Genomic DNA, 10,258 nt, shown 5'->3' with positions numbered 1-10,258 from the left:
TTCTTTTTCGGGTTGTTACTTAAGTAATGGGAGTTTGACATTAAGTCTCATTGTGATTAATTATTGAGCAGTAAAGGGGTTTTTGCTGTTAAAAGTTGGAGATTTTTGCTGATTTTGTGGGTTGTTTAGATGTCAGAACTTAAGAGAAAATTTTTTGGGTCTGGGTGTTACGTGATTCTTTTCTTTCTTGAGCTTGTTACGAATTTTTTCTTTTTTTTCTCTTGTGAGCACATTCGAGTTCGAAATGTGAGTGCAGAATTCCGTGGAGTTGCTGTGATTTCTGAGTTGTGTGTGTGCTGATGTGCGAGTTTGGAGAATTGAGTTGGAGAACTTGATGTTTTTTTTTCTTAGAGAGTTGCGATAATGACTTGTCATTTTAGTAGTCATATTAAGGGAGTTAATTGGGAGACGTTCAGTTAGTATTTCTGACCTTTTTGAGATCATTGTTTGATAGAGGTAGTATGTTTGGGTTAATTTTCTTAGATTGACCAAAGACTTGACTGACATACTAACGTACGCCAAAAGTCGTTCCCCGACGCCAGCAAGACGTCCACCAGCCGTGAGGTTGCTGCCATGTTGTCCAGGGTGATTACAAGTATTTCCATGATGGGTGATCGCGAGAATTCTACAGCGTGTTTTTTGGGGATCTACAAGAAGCCGTGAGAGTCTTCTACGATGAGGGAGGCATTCCGTCTTCCTACAGTTGCTACAGCCTGCTATAGCCTGTTGCTGTCTGTTCAGCTACTTGCAGACAAGCGAAGAGGGATATTCAAGAATCCTAATGCAGAAAATATGAGAGAAAATGCGTTTTGTGTTCTTGGGAGATTAAAGCGTGATAAGACTTTATTTTATAATGCCAGAGACGTGCAGTTTTACTTATTTTATTTTAAGCCGGCCAGTGTTTTGTATTAAAGCAATTTTGCTAGGCGGGGGCTAGCAATTATAGGTGGCCGAGCTATCTGTAAGACATAGGATTTTGATTAATAATATATTGTTCGTACGTTCTCTGTGACCTATGGAATGTGGAGGACAGTGCTGAGGAGGACAGTGCTGAGGATAGCTGATGAATGAGATTCTAGGGGATGGCGTGAGATAAAAATGCTTAATTCAGGAAGTCAATGTATGACAGTTTATGAACTCTTCTCAAGTGCCTTTGGGAAACTAGATGCAGCTAGAACCGCGAGGCGCTAGCGAACTATGTGTTCGTATGTGCGTGTGCGCCTCTTCTATTCATAATGTATCACTAGCCAAGTCTATGGGAAGACTTGCACAGACATTCGGGGGAGGAAGGCGAAGCCATGATGGCAGATGCCAAAGTGTTTTTATTTATCAGTGAGTGATATTCCGGTTGGGAATGGGTAAGTGTTACCTTTACTTTAGCCAAAGGGATGGCTTGTTTGATATCTTGTAAGATGTTCCATTTTATTAACTTTGTCTTTAAACTTGTGTGTGTACTTACCGGGATGTGTTCTGTATCTTTGAACAGACGGATCTGGAATACCGGGGGACAGAGTTCCCAGGGAGATGTGTGGACTTTCTTTGGTGACTAAGACATTGTACTGTAGACTGGATTACTTAGTTAATTGATTTAGTTATTCTTGTAAATAAACGTTATGTTATGATGCAACTCTCTCATTTTCATTACCTGTTAGAATGGAGAGAAAGAGGTGAGAGAGAGATGAGAGAGAGAGAGAGAGAGAGAGAGAGAGAGAGGGAGAGAGAGGGTGATTCCTTGGAGAGAGAGAGAGAGAGATAGGGGTCTGCCTCCCGTTTCGTGTCCACGCTTACCTTATGAATACTGGGGGTTTCCCCCCCATGTTATATTATATATATATATCTATATATATAATATATATATATATATATATTAATATATATATTAATATATATTAATATAATATATAAAGGGTATAATTGGCCTCGTAGGAAAAATAAACAACTGAGTTTCCGCAAGATCTTTCGACGTTCAAAGGACGTTGAATGTCGAAAGTTCTTGCGGAAACTCCGTTGTTTATTTTTCCTTCGTGAATTTGTATGTATGTATGTCTGTATGTGTACGTGTGTGTGTGTTTGTGAGAGTGAAAGAGAGAGAAATACCATTAACTTCCAATAATTAACAACAGCGAAAGTTTTGCTTATGGAAAGGAAGTCCTAAATTTCTTTATGGTCAATTGTTTGGTAAGTTTTATTGTTTCAGTCAATGACAAAACTCGTAAAAAGTCTCGGACTCCGCAAATGACTACCGTCTTTTATTCCGCTGGTGAAATGGCTCCCTCGAGGCTCTCTGCTGTTGTATAATATCTGTCTTAGACGAAGACCGAGAAAAGAAAGTGAAGAAGGTAATGATGCTGTAAAAGACAAATACACGAAAGTATACGGATGGAGCGCCATGAAGATGGATTTTCTCTGAAAGAGAGCTTTCAGAGTTTAAGGTTCCTGGTATCGGAAATCATTTCGTTGTTGATTTGACTCTTAAGGGCGGCCCCATACACAGAACGATTGTCTTTATCATTCGCAAAAACACTGTGTATGGGCTTGTCTGAATGCAAAAGTGGGTTGAGTTTCGTGTCTGGACGATCTCAGCGGGAATCTGTCAAGACTAGGTTGCTGGCTCGCGACATAAGTCTGTCACACACAGGTCGTTCAATGTATGTGTTTGTCTGCCGATATAATGCTATCGCGCACGTCTCTTCTAGAGATGATGCCTTGTCTTCCCGAGACAAAATCTTTGTTCAGACTGAAGTCGGTTCAGAGATCGCTCATACTGTCTGATTAGTGTGTGTGTGTGTGTGTGTGTCGATAACGACAATCGTTCAGACAGTCGTTCATACAATCGTTCAGTGCATGGGCCCCTTTAGTGGCAACATCCTCTACACTTTTCTATGTTCCTGTTTCCATAAATGTTTTGAATGATGGTCGATTTGTTGACGTTGATTTTGCAAAAATGTATATTCATATTTTACATAATTCCCTTCTAGCCCTCAAAGAGAAAGTAAAGTTTGACATGCATTTCTGTTCTCTGAAATCAGTCGTAGATTCGTCACACATCCCGGCCTCCATTGACATTTTTCGTTCAATTTTCTGAACGAAGACACCAAGAACCAGTCATAGCTGTTCCTTTCCTATGCTTCCGAAAGCCTCTTTTCGTGATATTGTTGTGGATCAGCTGACCCGTTTCTCTTCGATCGTAACGGTTGGACAAACGAAGACTTGGAGCGTCGGAAATATGAAACAAATATTCTTGTAATTGTTTTTATTTTGTTATGTAACTTTTATTACGATATAGTGAGGTATTTTCAAGTCTTTCCTGTTCGCCTCTACGTTAATGATTCTGTATCTGAAGGCATGACGCGTTCGTTGGACATCGAAATTTATAAATAGGCCCACTGCAGATCTTTAATGAAACCTGGGTCTTTACCTATAACAAAGATGTAAGGTTTTCGACTAAATACCTCGTTAGTTGTTAAGGACGTTACCAATTCTCATAAGTGCATATTTATTTATAAAGACAAGCATGATCTCGTAGAGTTTGAGGAATAATTAATTTAAAACAGTGAACGTTCACATATCCCAAAGAATTTATATGGTGTGTCTGCAAATGCAACTATTCGCTAACAACTATGAAAAAGCTTTCCTCGTGATAGGGAGCTATTTGTGGAATTCTGAATGCAGAATATTTTTAGCCACCTGGCCCTTTCATTAAAGTCTGCATTTAATCCCAGCTCTTATTATCGATAATCCATCATTGTTTTCCAGTAAAAGCAATGTCATTAAAAGAATTATTTTACCATTGCTTGCAATAACACTCCACTTCGTCATATTGAGTTATGTGTGCGTATTGCTGGCAATCAAGCCACTCGTCACAATGGCTGCCATTCGTATTTCATTTAGTTCGCGGGTGCAAAAGTAAGAATACTTAAGCTATAATCTGTTGACAGGTTTTCTTTGATGGAATTGTTTACTTTTTTATAACGTGCACCATCATTTTATTCATTTATATGTCCTTATGTTAAACAGTTGTCACACCGTCGAAGATCAAAGACGGCGTCGTAAATCATCAATATTGCGCAACCATAACTCTTCTTTACCACCTTTATCCCTACATTAAGGGGTCGGTTGCCTGATGCACCTTTCCTTACAACATCAGGCTTGGTTTATTATTTGGCAAATGGTTTTTTACGACCGCATGCCCTTGCTGTCATCAACCACAGTTATTGGAGGTGGGCCTCGCCTGTGACTAAAAAGTCCACGTGCAAGGCAGCAGTTTCAACAGTTATTGGCGATGGACCTAGCCTTTTACTAAAAAGTAAAACTGCAAGACAGCAGTTTCCACAGTTATTGGCGGTGGACCTACGTAGCCTTTTACTAAAAAGTAAGACTGCAAGACAGCAGTTTCCACAGTTATTGGCGGTGGGCCTAGCCTTTTACTAAAAAGTAAGACTGCAAGACAGCAGTTTCCACAGTTATTGGAGGTGGGCCTAGCCTTTTACTAAAAAACTGCAAGGCAGCAGCTGTCCTTTTAGTCGCCTTTTACGTCACGCAGGACCTACGATGGTAGTATTCTTACACCCCTTCCACAGGGTGCTATTGCACAAGCATGACTGTGACACTACAAAGACAGTGATACAAACATGCCACAAATAAGAGGATCAATCTACACATCCAAATGCAACATTCACAGTAATCCCTAGAGCTCAATAATGAACTCGGAATCAAAATTCGACGTCTTGAAATCATCTGCTATTCGAATTCCCGCCGTTATAAAGTAAAAGGTTGTGGCCTTACCTCTCCCGTATTTAGGTCAACGGCGACATCCAGACACTCTGATTTATTGGTTTTGACGTAGATGGACAACATACCCCCTTATCGAAATCCTAAATCCTGTCTCATAAGACAGTTAGGTACTGGAAAACTATGATGGATTACCGTCCGATGAAAGAGCTGGGTTTAAAAGCAGTGTTCAATTGAAGGGCCGGGTGACTAAAAGTATTCTGAATTCAGAATTCCTCAAATAGCTAGCCTATCACAAGGAAAGCTCTTTTATAGTTGTTAGCTAATCGTCGCAACAGAGAGAGAGAGAGAGAGAGAGAGAGAGAGAGAGAGAGAGAGAGAGAGAGAGAGTGTATTCATTTTGCAAAGACACACCATGTAAATGTTGTGATTGCGCTTTATTTTGTAAAGCTGCAGATTACAGGCAATTTTACTCCCGCTGTGACTAATAATCGTGTTATTGTCTCTGAAGGAGACCGCATGCCCTTGCTGTCATCAACCACAGTTATTGGAGGTGGGCCTCGCCTGTGACTAAAAAGTCCACGTGCAAGGCAGCAGTTTCAACAGTTATTGGCGATGGACCTAGCCTTTTACTAAAAAGTAAAACTGCAAGACAGCAGTTTCCACAGTTATTGGCGGTGGACCTACGTAGCCTTTTACTAAAAAGTAAGACTGCAAGACAGCAGTTTCCACAGTTATTGGCGGTGGGCCTAGCCTTTTACTAAAAAGTAAGACTGCAAGACAGCAGTTTCCACAGTTATTGGAGGTGGGCCTAGCCTTTTACTAAAAAACTGCAAGGCAGCAGCTGTCCTTTTAGTCGCCTTTTACGTCACGCAGGACCTACGATGGTAGTATTCTTACACCCCTTCCACAGGGTGCTATTGCACAAGCATGACTGTGACACTACAAAGACAGTGATACAAACATGCCACAAATAAGAGGATCAATCTACACATCCAAATGCAACATTCACAGTAATCCCTAGAGCTCAATAATGAACTCGGAATCAAAATTCGACGTCTTGAAATCATCTGCTATTCGAATTCCCGCCGTTATAAAGTAAAAGGTTGTGGCCTTACCTCTCCCGTATTTAGGTCAACGGCGACATCCAGACACTCTGATTTATTGGTTTTGACGTAGATGGACAACATACCCCCTTATCGAAATCCTAAATCCTGTCTCATAAGACAGTTAGGTACTGGAAAACTATGATGGATTACCGTCCGATGAAAGAGCTGGGTTTAAAAGCAGTGTTCAATTGAAGGGCCGGGTGACTAAAAGTATTCTGAATTCAGAATTCCTCAAATAGCTAGCCTATCACAAGGAAAGCTCTTTTATAGTTGTTAGCTAATCGTCGCAACAGAGAGAGAGAGAGAGAGAGAGAGTGTATTCATTTTGCAAAGACACACCATGTAAATGTTGTGATTGCGCTTTATTTTGTAAAGCTGCAGATTACAGGCAATTTTACTCCCGCTGTGACTAATAATCGTGTTATTGTCTCTGAAGGAAAAGAAGGCCAAGTCATGTTACACCAAAAATGTATATTAAGATATTTTCTGTTTAATTGCCACCCCTCAGTTTAATTTCCCACTATTACTATGAAGAATATTGCAGTATCTTTCCGCAGTGTAAATATTTTCTCTCTGAAACCGGGCTTCAAGTTAGATTTTGCAAAATCTTATTGTGATTACCGATGCATTTCTTGTAATCTTGTTTTCTAGAACCTGTTAAATATGAAATTAGTTTATTTGCTATTTTCCTCCCGATTCTGAGAAGGACGAATCTATCTATCCACCTATCTATCTATATATATATAGATAGCTGCGTCCTTGTCAGAGTATAGCAAAAAAACTGATTTCGTTCACGTATACTGGATCATAAGCTGGTCATTGAGCGGTCAGTAACTTCCGCGGTTTTTATCGTCATATTTTTGTATAACTAACAGATTTTAGTAAACAAGACTACAAGAAATGCATCATTAATCACAATAAGATTTTGAAAACTCTTACTTAGAGCCGAATTTCAGAGAGGAAATATTTACGCTGCGGAAAGATACTGCAATATTCCTCATAGTAAAAGTGAGAAATTAAAGTGAGGGGTCCCAAGTAAACAGAAAACATCTTGATATAAATTTTAGTGTAACATGACTTAGCCCTCTTTCCCTTCGTAGCGGGCGTGATGGATAATTACGCGTACTTTGCAGCTTTACAAAATATTAAAGCGCAATCATGTGGCTTGCAGAAGTCGAAGAGGTAGATGAGTCTTAAAGGTGAATTTCCATTGCGAAAAAACAAGATGCAAGTCTTGTGAAGCACGCGTGAGGTACAACTGTCACTTAAAATACACCTCAAAAGACAAAACTTTGACATTGATTTGCTGAGGGCTATTGGTACAGGAGCCATTACCAGTGTTCTGCATCACTGTTTACCAAAGAACATATGCTATATGTGCATGATCAAGAGACTTGGTCAAAGAGGACGACCCGTCTTTTCCCTTTCGAATTTCGTTGCCAAGTCCAACAGAAATGGTAACTGAATGCCCCTTTCTATATGCCTAATATGAAACCGAAGTAAAAGAGTCCAGGTACAGAGTACGGAAGTCTCTTAGAGCTTCTACCAGTCAATACGAAAAGAGGGAGCCAATTAAAAAAAAACACTTGAGAAACAATCACAAATATAGGCAGAAACATGCATATTTGATTATATAGAAGTATGCTTGTTAACAGCTCTAATCATCGGGCCATTTACCAAAGCCAAACGCTGTTGATGTTAGAAGCATAGGATCTCCCAAGTTAATGGTGATTCAAACGGATCAGGTTCTGGGTATTTTACATAGTTCATGTAGCACGGCAGCAGATTTCTGTTCGATAGGCTAATGATGCTAAAGACAAGAAATGAGGATTGATGAATGCACAGAAACAAAAAGGATAAATTATTAGAATAGACAATACTGAATGATAAAAGAGGCTAAACATATGAATGGGTGGACTTTGTAATAGTAAAGAAATGTGGTCTTGAAAATCAAGGCAGTGTTTGAACTAAATGACTTGAACCACAGCGGACTCGTAGAGCTTTTACCTCTGCCAACGTCTTCCCCTATGAGCCTAGTTAATTGTCCGGATCCTGATGAAATCTTGCAGGTTCAAAGTATTACAAACTCAACCCGTCCACTTTAGTTGACCTAATTTTAAAATAATGATAATAGTAATAATAGCAATAATCCTGAAGTCTTACTCAGATATTGATCAGAATCAGTTTCAGAATTCCATAGCTCTTGCCTAGCGCAGAGACCACCCTTTAGACAAATCTACTGAAATTCACCAAAAACGTTTCGATTCAAGAGTTAGTATGGACAGACAAACGCATAATCAACGAGAAAACGTCACTATTATGGAAAGAAAAATTAAATAATGAACCTGACTGAAACATAATCTTGAATAAATCGTGTGATACACAGAGAAATAGATTATAAAGATAGGCGTAAAATAAGGAAATGCTGGCTGGTAACGGTAGTGGTAGAAGGGAACTTTGAATGATAACCTTAGTTGCAAGAAAAAGAAAAGTTTACGGATAAAAGGGCAGTAAAGAGGCCTTTGGCAGATTAGTTGATGGGTAGAGAAACTTTTTCCTCCCATTGGCGCCATTTCTTGTACCCCAGCTCGCGTGATGACACAAATGCGCCCATACACAATTCTTATGCAACTTATATATTACTTTGAAAGTAATCTAGGCAAAAAGTATGACCATTTCTTGTCAAAACAAGCGCTGTTTTACTTTCATTTTTTCCATCCTTTTCTCTCTTTCCATTATTGTTACTTTCGTCATTGTAACTCATAAGTATTCGCTGGATTAACAATGCTACGAAAATAATTTGAAAATAAACATCATGACTAAGCAAAGAAACTCTTATAGCTGGATTGATTCCAATCAGCGACTCGAGTGTTAGGCGCAGCACAGGGCTATAAACATTCTTCTCTGCTACTTGGTATGTGAAATGTGGCACGCTGTAGGGTCGAGGAAGATGAGCGTGCCGTGTTATATAAGTACTCTGGCCTCTGTATGCGAGTTCATACTTCCGCCTTCTAGTCCTCCTGTTCACAAGGTGAGTGCCGGCTCTGTTGTAAAACGCCAAAATTATTGTTCAGCGGCTTATGCTGCTGGTCTCTCATGGGCTACGAGGATTATATACGCGCCATCCAAGAGCGAAGCTTCCAGCATGTAAATCAACCTACTCCTTCTCCCGTAAGAGCAAGGGACTACTTTAAATGCTTGTTTTAAATAATTGGACGACTCTGTTTATTGTTGTCGTGTTGCGAGACGTGTTATGAAGGGGTAAGAGGAATAAGTTTGCTCTTAGGGTAAGAGGAATACGTTTCCTTTTATGTACAGCGCTCTCTCTCTCTCTCTCTCTCTCTCTCTCTCTCTCTCTCTCTCTCTGACTTCATTATGTAAGTCCTTGAATGAGGAACTTCAATACTATTTAGTCACAAAAGAGAATTCGTTTGAGTGTTACAACGCTGCATCGGAAGTATTCGTTGTAAATTACAAGAAAGGTTTGTTTCCCTGGTTTTGCATTTTGAAGACATGTACCCAGACACATTTCTCTTTGCACTCACTGAAAGAATAATGCGCCCTGCATAACAAAAGCTACATTATCAGGATTAAAATAATCGTACTTGAACTGAAACCCCAAAATGTCCTCAGAAATCCAAGAACATCCGAATGATATCTGAAAAGGACATTTGCATGTGCCAAAGATGTCAAATGAAATCTAATCAAATGACCTCAAGTGTTCTGTTCGATGCTCTTCATTAACTATATAAATCGTTTCTTTCAATCATTGGCAAATGACAATCATTATCTGTCAAGCATAATGAAATGAAATGTAAATCGATTAGAGGAGGTGCTTTCTGATAATGAAATTTAGTATGGCAGCAGTAGAACACAATACAGAAGTATGTATAGTTCCATGAAGCGGAAATCTCTTTGTGAAAAGTCAAACACATTATTTCTTGTATTTCCGAGAAGGTAGCAAGAGATCCCCTTAGAGTCAGCTGTTAATGATATCTATCACATGCGAGAAATCGCAACTAAATAACAATTCTCTTAAATCCTGCATTGTCTGGTTCACTTAAATATAATTTATTACTGAAAAATATGTTTATGCAAACAGGAAATAATGGCGGGTGCTTGGGTTTTCTGTCAGTCACCTGACTGTATCCAGTTGAGGAAGTCGCCTACAAAATCTGGTCATTAATTGGATCTGTCTCAACTATAACAGAAGTTTCTGTTGTAGTTGAGACAGTTGTTTCTGAATTTGTTGTCACCTTAGACTACTGTACCTTAAATAGAGGTTCATAGAAAATCGGTAATTTATTTAAACCATAACTGGAAAATGGCAAGTGGCAAAAGTTATGCGCCAAATTTGTATAATTGTGTTTTAGAAGGTTATCTGATATTACGGGTAAATTTTATAATACACAGAAAAG

Source organism: Macrobrachium nipponense, chromosome 5 (genome assembly GCF_015104395.2).
Source record: "Macrobrachium nipponense isolate FS-2020 chromosome 5, ASM1510439v2, whole genome shotgun sequence".
Taxonomy (NCBI): Eukaryota; Metazoa; Arthropoda; class Malacostraca; order Decapoda; family Palaemonidae; genus Macrobrachium; species Macrobrachium nipponense.
Note: the sequence above shows the minus strand (reverse complement) of the source record.